Source organism: Passer domesticus, chromosome Z (genome assembly GCF_036417665.1).
Source record: "Passer domesticus isolate bPasDom1 chromosome Z, bPasDom1.hap1, whole genome shotgun sequence".
Lineage (NCBI taxonomy): Eukaryota > Metazoa > Chordata > Aves > Passeriformes > Passeridae > Passer > Passer domesticus.
In genome coordinates, this window is record NC_087512.1 from 37,573,847 (window position 1) to 37,589,476 (window position 15,630).

The 15,630-nt window shown below is 35.2% G+C and overlaps 1 long non-coding RNA gene across 7 annotated transcripts in view; it reads right to left on the reverse strand.

Annotated features, from left to right (window-relative positions):
• The window catches only part of LOC135291068 (uncharacterized), a 99,504-nt gene that overhangs the window by 55,769 nt on the left and 28,105 nt on the right, over positions 1-15,630 (reverse strand). For 3 of the 7 annotated variants that reach the window (XR_010353933.1, XR_010353935.1, XR_010353932.1), the window contains exons 1-2: positions 13,822-14,423; positions 1,398-1,513 (exon numbers count right to left, since the gene is read on the reverse strand). The exons of 3 other annotated variants lie outside the window; for them this stretch is intronic. This is a non-coding gene — a long non-coding RNA (uncharacterized LOC135291068). Of the gene's footprint in view, positions 1-711; positions 871-1,397; positions 1,514-13,821; positions 14,424-15,630 lie in introns of those variants that run through there. One more of the 7 variants, XR_010353934.1, reaches the window with a different exon arrangement.

Genomic DNA, 15,630 nt, shown 5'->3' on the forward strand with positions numbered 1-15,630 from the left:
CACCCCACAGACAGTCTGTGATGGCTTTCACAATTATTCATCTGTTCATTAATAATCACATACCTACTAAAATGAACTGCCTGCATGTGAATCTTTCACATGCTTCAGGTTTTCAACAAAGATTATGGTACTGACTTTCTCTAGGTTAACCATGGTGGAAAGACAAATGGCCTATCTCCTTTGGTATCCTGAATTTGGTGAACTAGTACATGACGTTCTGCCAGCCTCATAAAGCAGAAGTCATACTGTCAAGGTAAACAGCTTTAAGTTTGTTTTGAGTGGAGTTAAACTTTGAACTTCAATCTGAATTTCCTGCACAGCCAAGTTTTTAGGGTATTTTTTGGCATAACCAATTGCAAACTAGAAGATTAAATTCCAAAATCCTTCCTCATTTACCTAAGACATTTAACAAAGAGGTCTTTCCTCTTCCTCTATTTGTGTTCTTCAGGTACCTAACAGAAGTACTCCTTTTCCCTAACAAAAGGAACCAGCAGGTTTTGGTGCGAAAATTAGCAGCAGCCAATTGTATTTATCTCTTTGACTAAGAGGTTTATTATTTATCTTCCCTGTTGCAGTGTACATGTGTCAGCACTGGTATTGAGAAGCTGGACAGATTGCACCCTGAGGCCACATCTGTAGCTATATAGATCTACACCACTTTCATTGCCTCAATGTTGGAGAAGTTTATCGTCTGTCAGTTAGATTTACTACCTGCTTCATGAATTGTTAAGGGTTTTCCCTTCCTCTTCTCCAATTTGATTTTGAAAGCATGCTACTATAATCTGGTACAGCTGATTAGTTGAGTATTTGTTTGTTTGGGGTTTTTTTCCCAATTAATAGAGATTTCCAGTTGGGTTTGCAAAGATGGATCTGGAATGGTGAAGAGAATAAACAGTGATTGCTCAGTGAAACTGGGAAATTGTTGTATAGGGCTGCAAAATACAAACCAGTAAAAAATTACATAAATAAGTGAGTGTATCATGGATCATATCTGTTTCAGTCATTTCTTAGTATCTGAACTGATTAATCAGAAATTACTCATATTAGGCTTTCTTCCCTGAGAAAGTTGAGTACTAAATTGTTTGCTTTCCATAAAGAATAACAAAAATGCTTTCTGATGACAACAGCAATCATACCCCAGTGATATTCTGTATGTTTTTCTAACAGTTTATTAAAGAACCTACATCTTTATAATGTGCCCATGAACCTACACAGTAATACCAAGTTTTTATCCAGACAGCTGTCACAGTAGCAAGGCAGATTCAAGAAACAATTTGGGCTAGTTTTTGGGGCTAGTAATGGCTGAAAGATACTAGTTCTTATTTCCTCCAAGTATTGTAGAACCTGCCAACTCAGATCCAGCAATATTCAAGAGGCAGGACATTGAACTATCTTACCCCACCATGTATGCACTCAGCTTATCACTGGAACATTGCTTTCTCCATTTTTCTCATTGCATGAATGGTCTTCGGTTTTATAAAAGCAGAACTCTTCTTGTATTTTCCATTTCACTCTATGCAAGATAAAAAAATTGATACCACTTTGGAGGACTATAAAATTAAATATTTGAAAATCAAATATTCTCAAGTTATTTGAGTTCAACTCAAGAGGTAAAATTAGTATTTCTACATACACCAGATCAGTTTGCATGTCTGTTTACAGACCAGAGATGTTTTGTGTAATTCCTGTGTTTGTCACGTAAATCTCCAAAATAATTTTCTGTCAAGTGCTGTCTCATCAATTGTTGATTATGCTTGTATCAAATTAACAGCCCACATATTGGATTCCTGCAGCTTCCTTCTCCAGTTAATAGCTTTGTGAACCGAAAACTGGAAGTCATGGGTCCTATGTCCCACCATTTAAGATAGCTAGGTAATGACAGAGTTCATTAATGCTCTCTACATTTCCATGAGATCAGATCTCCACTGCAGCATGACATGAGTTAGCCCAAAGGAGAATTCCAAGCAAAACCTGACTATCTGTACACAGTACAAAAGCATGCTGCAATGGGTTCAGAAAACAGAATCATTTTCAAAAGAAATTAAAAGGATCAGAGTATAATTTGATGTGCAGTGAACATATCCAAAACTTTTTTTCACTTGGTGTAGGCTAATATGAAAGGTTCTGGGCAGAAGTCCACCAGTAACAGTGTTTCCAAAACAGAGCTGAGACGGATGATGAGTAGAAGAAAGAAGTCAAACACTGCATATTTAAATTATAAACTAATGATACAGAAAATTCCTTCTTTTCTTCTCCATAATTTCTAAAAATTAACTCTGTTTCATCAGTTCTTTGAAAATGATACTCATGTTTCAAATGACCATTTGCAGTAGGTTAAGACTTGAGGGTTTGCTCTTCGTGTTTGTAATGGCAGTTCTAACTGAATTTTTTATGGAAGTCCACAACTGAGTTGTGAAAGCAAAATTCAGCAATATTTTAAATAGTCAGTCCTTGGTTTTATGTTCTGTGATAACTTATTTTTCATCATGGCTAGTTAAGATTTCATTCTGGCTGTCTGGAATATATATTTCCAATATTTAAGTTAAGCCCTGTGAATTCCCAAATTAAAGCAACACTGTGTTTTTATACTAGAGCATTCAGTCAAGTCTTGTGCACAAAATATACAGCATGAAATAACTGCAAATAGATTCTTTCATTTAAATAAATTCAATGTTGCTAATGAAATAGATATCAGGTTACCTAGACACCTTAGGAAAAGGTTACCACTTTCTTTTAAGTATCCCATCAATCTTTATGAATTACAGTTGTGTTCTGTGTAAAATAACTGATTTTAAACCATATGATATTCATGAATATGTCAAAGGTATACCCAGAGAGACATCTTTTTAATGAGAAAACCCTACGTAAGACTTATTCTCATTCCTTCCATGGAGATTATAGTTTTAATGCCATGGTGTACATGTATGCTTTTGTTATACTTCACACTGCACAGAAGGGCTGGGCAACAACAGGCTGTTGAAACAGTCACCTTTTTAACAAGCTTTAACAACCGTTATATTTGGCAGATTGTGGCCATATGGATCTGCAGACACGATTTCCTCTTCAGCCTTCATATCATCATGTACATTGTAGGGTGATGTGACAGATCTGAGCCATGTGCAGGACTCCATATTCCTCACTGAGATTTCTACCACCTGGTCTGGTCTGCAAGAGCTACAGCAAAATTCTTCTGTAGAGAAAGAGTACACTTACACTTTCTTTGGACTTGAAATGTTCTGAGAAATTGAGAAGCTACCTTTAAGCAGGTATTCTCCTGTAACTTGTCCTCATGTCTAGCTATGTGTCCTCTCTGATCATGTTATAGTGGTCACTCTACACAAACTTGCAATCTTCTCTAAATATGTCAATGAAGATGAACAAGAAAATACTGGGTTTTGCTGTGTATGCAGATCTACAATAGAAATATTAACAATTTCCATCTGCAACAGAGTCTGGTTTTGGTTAGAGTTATGAGTTTTCTTTTGGAATGAGGAGAGAAGAAAAGAAAAGGACAGCAACAATATTGATATTGTTGTGATATGGTAGCAAAGATTTCTAAAGAGAATATTAATGTGGGTAGGCCTAAATGGTCTCCATTTTCTGAGCAGCTAAATTTTTATAGAGCAAACAGACTGAGGAGTATTTAAAAATGTGTGCCTATTTATGTTGCCTCAGAGGAGTATGGATCATAATTTGAATGTTTCACGGAAAAGGAAAATAAATGCTTGAGAAATGTGATGTACTATGTTTTCATATCTTTTCATTAGAGCTATCAAATACAAGCCCAATTATATCACTAGGTTTTAGAAAACTTTTTCAAAACTGCATTAAAGATGCATTTATATTTTTAATATTAATTCTGCAAAAGTTCTACTGAAAGCACAAACTCAGTTTTGGAAATGTTCACATATGTCTAATGAATATCTCACAGACAGTTAAATGAGAGTTCAGTATGTACTGAAGTCTCTAGTGCTGGGTAGAGACTTCTGGCACGGCTTATTTTTGGGTGAATCTTGGGTTTCCTAGTGTTTGTTGTTTGTTTGTGGGCTTGGTTTTGTTTTATAAATTATTGTCTAGGCATAGGGCAACATGAATACACCCTTATGGTTCCAGACCTAAGTAAGAGTGAGTTGCTCAACAATAGAGATCACTCACTCTGTCACTTTTAGTTTTGCTACCTCAGAGATTTCTGCTTTTTTGGGTGCTGCAATCCTGTTCTTGGAGTCGTCATCAAAAGCAGCAACAAGCACTCCGAATATGGAGTTACATTCAAAACACAGGCCTGAGGCTTTTAAGTCTTGTGAAAAATTAGACTATTGTATTCTATTTTGTCATCTCAGCTTGATGCACGTGTGAATGCATCACTAATGCACCATGAACAAAAAGCAAAATTATGTTATGATTAGTAATTTTTGTAGAGAAACAGGAGATATTTGGGAATAAGTTTTAAACTTTGAGCAGTTTTCAAACCACCACATCCTATTTATATTTTTATACCAGACAAACAGTGTCACAACCAGACTCTGAATGTCTGAATGTCATTTGTTCTATGATGACAGACATAAGCATACTTAATATTTGAGGATAATAACCAAACATTTTCTGGTTTAATGCCTAGGTACATGATTTGAATGGACACACTCCTATGACATTATAACATGTTCTTTCTCATATTGCTATCTAATTGTAACTGTAAACCATATTTAATAATAATGAAATCATAATAATAATCCAGTGATTTACTAACAGTAGTGTCCTTAGCATAATAATCACTTTACCGTTCAGCACCAAGTCTCCTAGCAGGACATAAAGCTTCAGCAAAACAGAGTAAGAACTTTTCAGCTGAACAGATCACTGACCTCTTTATTATCTCTCAACAGCAAAAATAAATTTTAAGTAAAATTTACTTTGATTAAGGAAAATTTACTTTAGTTTAGTTTGTTTGACTTTGTAGAATAAGATTATGTCAAGAAGTTAAGCTGTCCATGACTATCCTGGGAAGCAGTTTGCTCAGCTTACACATTATAAAATCAATCCCATAGAAAAGACAAAAAAATATCAGTAGAGGTCAGATCCCATCTGCACACATAATGTGTAGATCCATACAGACCTGTCATGTTATTTTATAATTTATGCTGAAAATTCGCTGCTCTCTTTTCCTTTTTAAAACTACAAGCATCCTTAGTACTGTTAAAGTAATTACTATAGTAAAAGAAGTTCCCTTAAGCTAGTCTAATTAAAGTTCTGTTAAAGTTTACCTGATGCTTACCCTGTGCTGAAAAGGCACTATGCTACAGAAGTGATTATTCTTCAAGAGAAGCAGAAGATTTAAATTGGAGAAACTGAGCTAAAATTTCTAAGCACCACACACCCCAAAACAAATCCCTAAATTGTGGATGTAACAACAAAAGCCAGTTAGATACCTGTATCTGCATCAGAGAAAGAAGAAGAGGGCAAATGAAGCAAAATGGAGAACACCTCTAGAAGATCTGATGAATTGGAAGTATGTGGCTTGGCATTATTGGTATGTAAAGTAAAAAGTCAGCCAAGGTCCAGAGACAACTGAGAAGCAAATGTGCATTCCGCTTAGTGTTACAAGGGAGTTTTGGAAAGCCAAACACATAGAGAGGGAAGTTTGTTTATAGCTAAAATAACCATAACAGATGTCTATAAGAGAACTGCTCGTACAAGTCATCACTGCTAGAATACAGCTTGCCTTGCTTGTAAAAAAAATTGAGTGACATTTCCCACAGGGTTAAGAAACGTAATAACTTCTCTGAAGATGGAACCTAAGATCTACATTTGAGAAACCTCCAACTGTTACCAGCCATGGTGACACCATCCCATGGACTGATCTCTCTCGTCAATGTACAGGTCTAAGAAGACAGTTCTCAGTCCATGTCTGAGTGGCTTGAGGTTGACCACTGCCCCAAATGAAAACATGGCTAAAACATGCATTTTATGAACCCTTCATATTAACTAGTTCAACTTCTTTTCCTTCATTTCTCTCCACAACCCTGAGGCGATTAAACTATAGCCTATAAAAATACTAAGCTATTTATATCAACATTTACTCACTATGAATCTGATAAATTATTGAAAGCGTTTAACTTGTACGAAAAGTAGGTGAAACCTTAGAAACAACCAGAACTTGGATGGACTAACTTCTTCAAATATGATCCCCAGGGGTTTCAAAGTATCTAAGACAAAAAGTAACCATTACAACAGTAAGAATGACTCAGGAGTTTTCAGAGAAATACCGCATACTAACTTTAGTCTGGCAAAGAAACTCAGAAGGATGAAACAGGTCCATTTCATTGGGGATCTAGTGTGGTCTACGTGTTAATAAAAACTCTGCAACTTCTGCCTGTACTACCTGAAAAGGATAAGGAATCCACATCTTTTGTATGCGCTGCACAAGATAACTGAACAAGAAACAACTAGGACGTCTATTACATATATCTCTAAATGGATGAATGAAAAGTTTGTGCTGGGCAGCACTTCATATCCATTAGTGATTATACATAATTTTTCAGGAGTAATATCTGGTACATTAAAGAAAGAAATTGAAAATTATACAATGGAATCATGATTTCAAGAAAGCCCTACCAACCCATTACAAACCCTTGGAACAAAAGAACCTCTAAAAAATATAGTGAAAAGAAAAAATAACTGGGAAAAGAAATTGAAAAGGAAAGGAAATTACTACATGTTACCAGAACTGGGACAGATTGTATCAGAGGATTATTAGAATTTGGAGGAAAACATTATTATTTTCTAAATTGAATTGGATTATTTATTACAGTTCTAAGAAGTATTGAACACAAGGAAGATTCCAAGCAAATATTAGATTAGACTGGGAAATAATATAAATGAAAGAAGTGGCTCTGAGATAAATCTCTATACAAACATTACAAATATTAAATTCTCCTTCATGTAGCTCTGATCTGATAAGAATTTCTTTATGTTTTCTAAATACATAGTCCTGTAGTTCTAGTCACTACCCATGTAGAAAAACTATTAGCCATTTTCTGATTGCAGGAAATTCCATGTTCAGCAGAAGTACTACAGAGAAGAGGTATTTTCCAGTCCTAATCAGGTCCCATCTCATACTTCATTCATACTTCACAGGCCTTCTGTGTGAACAGATTCTCTATGTTCCATAGATGAGAAAATGGCATGCAATTGTACTCCATTCTAACATTATTAGTTTTCCCAGTACAGACATCACTTTTACAAAGATGGGAAACTGAAAATATGGAAATCCTGAGTTTGTTGTCTGCTGTCGAGGCCAAATAGCATTTCTTTAGATATTTTCTTTTGTTAATGCTTTCTTAACAAGAACTCAGAGGAAATGTACAATAAATGTTAGAACTACACACTCTTGGTAATCATTAAATGCACGTCTGCTAATGAAAGATCATAGTGATGTGTTAATGTGATTTCAAAGACATAAAATGTACAGTTTGTGTCCCGCTTTTGTTACTAGTATTTGGCTCAAGAACATTCCAGGCTTATCCTACTTATGCTTGCTGAATGCTTGCCGTAAATATTAGGAATCAGGGAATTTGAAGTTTGAATAAATCCTCTGAATTGATAATTGGTAATAATTAGTAAGTGAATTATTTCCTTTTCTGGATTTGGTATCACATATCAACTCATTATTCTAATGACTATTTGGAGTTTGTAAATATTATCCTCCTCATCTGATGACAGCATTACATTTTGGTTACATTTTGGGACATGACCCCAAGAGTGTGAACTGATGACACAAGTAAAGCAGCAAAGCCAGGATTATATACAATGAAACCAGAGAGAGCTGCATTCACTATTTACCCTTCTTTACAAACCCTACCCCCACTCTCTCTTTATCATGCTGATAGGAGAGAACTGGTCACTTTGAAGCAAGACAGGGAATTTCATTCTGATCAGAACTAAACTACTTCATGCAACTCTTGATGTCATAGTAAATCAAGACCTTCAGGATCTGGTTGTTGTAGTGTTGCAGGGGCGCAGAGGGTGGTGGTATGGTTGAACATTTTTTACTTTGTTTTGTAGAAATACAGAAAGTGTATAAATCACACATTGGAACTATTCCCAGGGTTTTTGAAAGAAAAACAAACAAACAAAACAAACAAAAATGCCCCCCCCCCCCAAAAAAAAAAACCAACGAAAAAAACCAAATCCAACCAATAATGGTGAACACACACTTATTTTTAAATTAGTATTTTAAAGTGCTTTCTCCTCAAGTTAAATGTATCCTAACAAGGCAATTAAAAAATCAAACCTCTTTAACTCATATTTGTATGAAACTTCAAATCAGTCGATAGATGAACCCAACTTCTTTCTCCCTGGGAAAGGCCACTGAACTACCAGAAGATAGCAGTCTAGCTCCCTTAGCCAGTGCCAACAAGCTTCAAGGGCTGTGCTCAAGGAGGACAGCCCTAGGTAATCCACAAACCCTGAGACCTAAAGGTGAAGGAGCAGGCACAGTGTCACTGCACAAGCCCTTCAGACACCACCACTAATTACCAAAAAGACACAGTGTGAGGGCCCTGCAGGTGTGCTGCATCAGCACTGACAGCCTGCTCTGCTTCGCAACCTGCCTCTGTCCTCATCAGCACTGTCAGAATTTGAGCATCCCATTAACATCTGTGAATTAATTTAATCTCTGATCTTACAAAAAAAAAAAATCTTCCCCACTGTGCAGACAAGACTGCTGCTACTCAGGGCATAAGCAAGGATCAATTTCATACACACAACCAGTGTTTTAGTTAAGGCAGACTCTAAATTTCAGAAGAAAACTGTGCTTACTAAACAAGGTGAATACTTGCTGGAACTTGTGTCCTTACTGACCTCCATGGGGGACATCTCTTTGCATGCTTGTAAGGCTAGAAACAAGCCTCAGAAATTCTCTGTGTAGTACAGTTTGACTCTACACCTCAGTCATGTCCTGATTAAAATTTTAATGGTCATTACTTTACTTAAAGAGCATATAAGTTGGTTAACATCCATAAGGTATGTCAGATCCTTAGAAGATGTAGGGAATAGTAACCTGACAGTACAGCAAATTTTGTAGTTTTCTCCTTCTGAGGGTCCATCATTAGTTAAACATTGGCAAATACTTGGGTATGTACTGATGATCCGATGCTTCCACGAGGAAAGTTTCTTGTGTACTGATACAGGACTGATTAATTAATTTATGACCTGAGATACTGGTATTTTATCTGATGAACCCTGTGGCAGTTAAAATGTGAATAAAGGTTAGAAAAATTGATCAAAGGTTAGGGGGATATCAGAAGAAATATTCACAAATTGCAATTTTATTACTGTCTGCAACTATCACATATTTATGTGATACTTATTTACATTTTTCCTTTACAATGAGAAAGGCTTATTTAATCTGTCTGGGATACCTACCCACCCATTTAATGAACTTTTAATTACTCATGCTTCATCCTCACAGCTCCACCTTTTCCCTGTATGTACCACATTGTCCTTTATGGCCACTTCTGAAACATAAATGGAACAACAACCTAAATTACTAAATTCACACAGAAATACCAGAAGCTTTTAAGTCGTAAGTGCTTCTGAAAATTGTATTGAAGCTCTGTGGCACAAATATAAATCTCACTACATCTTATTTTTTTTTTTTTATGTTGTAATTGCAAATTGTAACCATTTTTGAAAAGGTAATTATTGCAGACATATTCAAAATACTGTATCCCTAGTAATCTACAGCTGTTCAGCAACCAACCAGGATCTTATCCATTGAGAAAAAAAATTATTTCATTATCATTTTTACTGTGATGTATACTAGACAAAAATTCTGTCACTGATCATGAGCCTCAACTTTCAAAGCTGTCATTTAATTTATTGAGAAGAAACAAGAAAAAAAATTACTACTGCCCAATTACTTCTATTATGCAGTTGTTTCAGTCAACCAAATACCAACTGCCACCTAGGAGTGTCATTTCCAGTGGTAAATTCAGGGGTTTCTGACAGGGAGAAATTGACAAAAGTACTTGTAGAAGATGGAAAAAAAATATGGAGAAGACAATGATCAGGGCTTTTTTTAAATTCTGGATAAGGTACATCTGGTTCCAGACTACATGTGGGGCTGGAATACAGCAGAAGAAACCTCAAAGAGGCTGCAAGTGTACAAGATGAGCCTAAAGATGGTTAAAAAAATGAGAAGACTTACTATTCTTCAATGGTGTGCAGCATAGTAGCTTAAAGGGATGGAACACCTCTTGCAAGAGGAAAAGCATTGGTGTTGCTCAGCTGGGAGAAGAGAAAGGTCTGGGAAGACTCTTTGAGCATTTCCAGTACTGAATTAGGGCCTATAAATGGTTTAGCATGGCCTGTTGCAATAGCATAAAGGATGAATTTAAACTGAAAGAAGGCAGATTCACTTATAAGGAAGAAACTTTTTATAAAGAGGGTAGTGAAACACTGGCTCAAGTTGTCCAGAGACATAGTAGATATCCCATCACTGGGAACATTCAGAGCTCTGAGCAAACTCTTCTAGTTGAAGGAGACCCCTCCCATGTCAGATGGATCAGATCAGATTACCTCAAAAGGTTGCTTCCAACCCAAACTATTCTATAAATCCATGAAACTTTCCCCTGGATAACACTGGAAGTAACTCTTCTTCTATAATTTCTTATCACTGCAGAGCTACTAATTACATTTCTATTTGGTTTTGACGGTCAGACAAAAGGAGAATGCTTTTGATGCCTTCTCCAAAACATGCAGAAAAAAATTAGAGAAAATGTAGTTTGCAGATTGTCAAACCTGAAAAATGCTGCTCATTTTGAAACCGTTACCAAGAATACATTTCCCAAACATAAGATCTTTTTTATACAGAGTGCTACAGTTTTAAGGGTGCTTCTGGTAGGGTGAAGTTTATAGTAGGAATTTTATAAGACAAAACAAGAAAAAATGAGGCACAGAAATAATGTAGCAGATTGAAAGACTGTTCTCTGCCAGTAGAGAGGACTCCAAAATTTGAAACCTGCTGGCTAGTTAAATCCTGTTCTCTTAACTCATATTTTTCTCAGACACAAAATGTTCTGCTTCAGTCTCAGATTGACACTTTCTAGAAAGGCAAAACCACAGACAGAAAAAGGGATGTGGTCAGTATTGTACTACCAGTAATCTAAGCCTTATGGGAAACTGCACCTTTCCAGTTTACTGTCCACTTCTGCAAAACACTTGTGCCAGCCTTTAGAGGTTACTATACATCAATTTACATAGATCAGTGGCCTCAGCAAGAGTCAATAAAAATAATAGCAATAACATCAATGTAAATGTACCCTGATTTACTCAAGCTGAGAATACAGCATGCAAAAAATAATCAGCATGGTAAAGGGTTAGGTGTTACTCAGGTTGATACTTGCTTTGAGAATAGGAAAAAATCAGTTCCTTAAAGTAGCAGAAAAACTGTAGTACACTAAACTTCTACCATTTTCTACCAAGAAAATTCTTATATTAATCTTACAGCCATTTCTGATCAAATATCTTCACACAAGAAAGACAAGATCTTTCAAACTCTTCTTGAAGTTGCATGTGAAACACCCTCCTGATCAGAAAGGTTTTCTTCTATGACTAGCCCCGAGGCTACTTTTGTAGTCCCACTGTGACATATCTCTATCTTTCTGTAACACAATACCTATACATTAGAAAAATATGTTTTAATTTTCTTCCAGCTGTACTCACAGTTCTATTTATATATACAAATTAGATATATTTACATTTGATATTTTATGTGTATTTAAACATGCAAATTTCTGTTTATCTCTTATCTTCTACTTATGGACCACTCATATTTATTCTATACTCTGAAGCCTGAAACAACATACTGCCTGGAAACTGTCAATTTTAATGTAGTTGACTAAAAAGTCACTAAATACTTAATATTTTATTCTTGATTTACTTCCAAAATATCTCGTGCCTGTAGTAAACAATTACACAGACTCACCCCCTAGCACAAAAGATTGTCTACTTTCACAAAACTGAAATTTTGTGCTTAAAAATAATCAAGCAAACTAATAAAATCTTTCTTAGAAAAAAGATAATGACAATTATATCACAGCCCTCTGTGAAAATAAACATGTATATAAAATAACTTCATCATAGGTAAAAAAATATGTATTTAGAGAAACACTATTTTTTCTTTAATATAGCTTCATGTTGTGTTCTTAAGAAACTGAGGTTATGAACAGACCTTCAACAGGGGCTTGAGGTTGACCTGTACAGCTCCAGGTCTCTAAATGCAAGGTCACCTTCTCAGCAATTCTCCCTCCTTTTTCCTGGAATTATTTGCAGACATTTTATTCGTAGACTGAACCCACATCCCCACTCTCTGCTATCATATAGGAAATACCTAACATGACACAATATTTTCACATGCTACTCTGGCTTTATGAATAAATTAGAACATTTAAAACCCATAACAAAACTACATTCATATGTCCCATAACAGAACCACTGCAAATTAAAACAGTAGAGATGATTAACACATTTTTTGCAAAGCCTAAACATAAACATAGGCTTACATTTAAACAACAAAACATTGTATTCTCTTATAATTTTCCATATTGTTTGCATCAGATAAGATTTCAAATTCCAGCTCCACGGTGCACAGAAACTAAAGAGTTTAAGTCACAACAAGTATGCTTAAAATTAGTTCAAGAGTTATGGTGTGTTTGGCAATAATGTGAAGAACAAGAACATCACACTGTTTGAGAAAAGCCAGGTAAAAAGATTTCTGAAGCACTGTAGGATAAAATTAAACATATTGACAATCAGTAGGGCGGTCTATTTCAGGTTTTCTGCTCTGAAGCAGTCTTCTGACTTGATGCAGAAAGGTTGTTTCAACTTGTTTTGAGCACTTCTACAATGATAAAAGTTATAGAAAAAAATAGATTCTGTGCTCATGAGGTCCAGAAATCTTTGGTATTACTTATGAGCACAAATGTGTATCTTAATCCTGAAGAAGGAGGGAGTAATATGCTGATTTTTCAACAAAATAAGAATCTCACAGGGTTTCAAAAATATTAAATAATTAGTCTTCCTCACTTTTTTGAAAAAAGTTATTTTTAATGTATTCACACCAAAACTGAGCGCAAACAGCTACACGAAGACCAAAATTTTGCAATGGGCTAAGAGAAATGAGGGAAATTTCCAATTGTCTGTTTAAAATGTGTGCCAAAGATTTTGCAGGAACTTTTCTAACCATGTGATATGGAACATTGTCATTTTACAACAGCTAATGTTGTATGACACATGACTCATGAAGCTAGTCTCCCCTAATGGTAGAAGAAATCTAAAAATTGAAACAAGTGATTTACAAGTAATTTCACAATTTCATAGAGTTTTGAGAGCATTTTCAAAGACTTTGCCAAATATAGTTATCTCCTAGCTGAATAATAATGGAAAAACCCGAATTTTCTCACTTCTTCAAATAAAAGGTACATGGTTCCTTGTGGTTTCATTTACTTGAATGTATTCCCCCACAATACAGTAAATAATTTTTGTTATTAAGCAAAACATGCATAATTTTTATTGCAGTAAGAGGAACTAGTGTAGAATTGAGCTGTGAAAATTAAAGGACTTAAAAATTTTTCAACAGTAAGTAGTTTGTTTTACCCATTTATTAGTACATTTTTCAGAATTTTAGCCACTTAATGCCTTTATTCTGGCAATTTACTCTATAAAAAGAGTAAAGACCATGTTCAGAAAGCTTGGAAAATTCACTGCCATTCCTCTGCTGTTCTGCTGAACAAAATTAAGACATAATGCTGCTGAGAAACATACCAGCCTCTGCAGATCCATCTACCAGCAGGACAGAAACAAACATACGAAATCTCTTCATCATCACAATTAGGTAACACAGCATTTGAATCCAGATCACTGCGTCAAAATTTCATTTTATGCATGATTTCTTCGATATGTTCACATGGGACCAGAATGCAGCTACAACAGTTCTGATTCAAATTGTTTTCCTATTATTAAAACATTAAAACATATTATACTATTTCTTTTAGCTTTTTACTTTATGGAAATAATTTAAAAAATAATCTTAAGGTCCAGAATTAAGAAGTAAGTAACAAAATAACCCAAAAAAAGTAATATTAGCATTATATTCCATCTCTCTCTCTCAATACCAAAACCTCACAATAGAACTAAAGTCATGGAAGGTAGATTTAAGATAAGAAAGAAACAATAAGATAAGACGGGAAGGTAGATTTAAGATAAGAAAGAAACAATAAAGCATAGACCTTTTGACTTTAACTCAAAACTATCTAGAAAGAAGGAAAGTGTCAGTTTTTATCTTAGTACAGATCAATCAGCTTAAAGGACCAGCTTTGTGATCTCACAGAATATTTCAACTTAATTTTTTCCTGAACCAGAACTATTTTCCCTCATATCCCAATGGTTATGTCTCTCTCAGGATACAACTGTTTTTTCTCTCTCTGGAGTGAAAAAATTTGTCCTTGAATTCAACCTTGCCTTGATCCTGCCTATGCTGACACTATATTAGTTCCTTAAATGTTTTAAAGATTTACTTCTTCCTACCAGACCTTTATTCTCTGAAATTAACTATAAGTAAAAATGTTTGGGTTTTTTGGGGTTGGTTTTTTTTTTTTTTTTCCTTTTGGGAAAAAAAAAGAGAATTAAGCAAAAAGCCAAATAAGTAAGGAGAGAGTGGGAAGGTGAGGGTTGTGTGTTTGCTTAACCACCCCTGAAAAGAGCTGTGGAGTATCTGTGTAAGTAAAAGAGGTAGCCACAACTTCTCCTTAATTAATTCTTTTCTTGTCTGTTCAATTATGCAACCTAAGCTGCTGCAGAATTACTAATTTCCTATTCCATTTCTCTACATGAAAATGAAAAAAATTTAAGGTCCCTTTGCATTTCAAGGTTAAGTTCAAATACCTACATTGTTCTGCTTTTAATGGTTTCCATGACTGATGATGAACAGATGCCAAGATTTGGTTAATTCTTAGAGAACCAGAATGTTGATTAATAATAGAACAAATCTGGTGCAGACCTAACATCCAAATTGTCTTTCCTTTCTTTACTCCCCTGATTTATTTTATTTTAAATCTACCTTCTGAATCTCTTTTTAGCTTGCTCCTTTCTGCTTCTGAGCAATCAATTTTGTTCTGAATATTTCCCTGTCTTGAATTTTTTTTGCCATAGTGTGCTGCAATGTCAGGGAGCAGGAGTGGACTCCATTGATGGGTTCCTTCCAGTTAAGTGTACCTATGGTTTTATGGTCAATGGGAGATGAAAAGAAAATAGAAAACAAAACCAAAACACACAAAAATCTACAACAAATCAACCAAATAAAACTGCAAGCAAAAAACCCTTTTCAGTTGATGTGTTTCGAAACAACATAGACATGAATAGTTACGCATTCTTGCAAACACCTCAGAGGGCAGGACTCCACTGATCTTCCTGTATCATGCAACTCTCACATTACTGATCTTAGCCAACAGATAGCCAAAATAACCCTGGTTCCATATGTGATCCTTTCACATGCTAGATATTCACATTTATTTCCCTATTCATCTCATGATATCCCCCTCCTATTTCATCTTCCTTTTATGTTGGTATTACCAA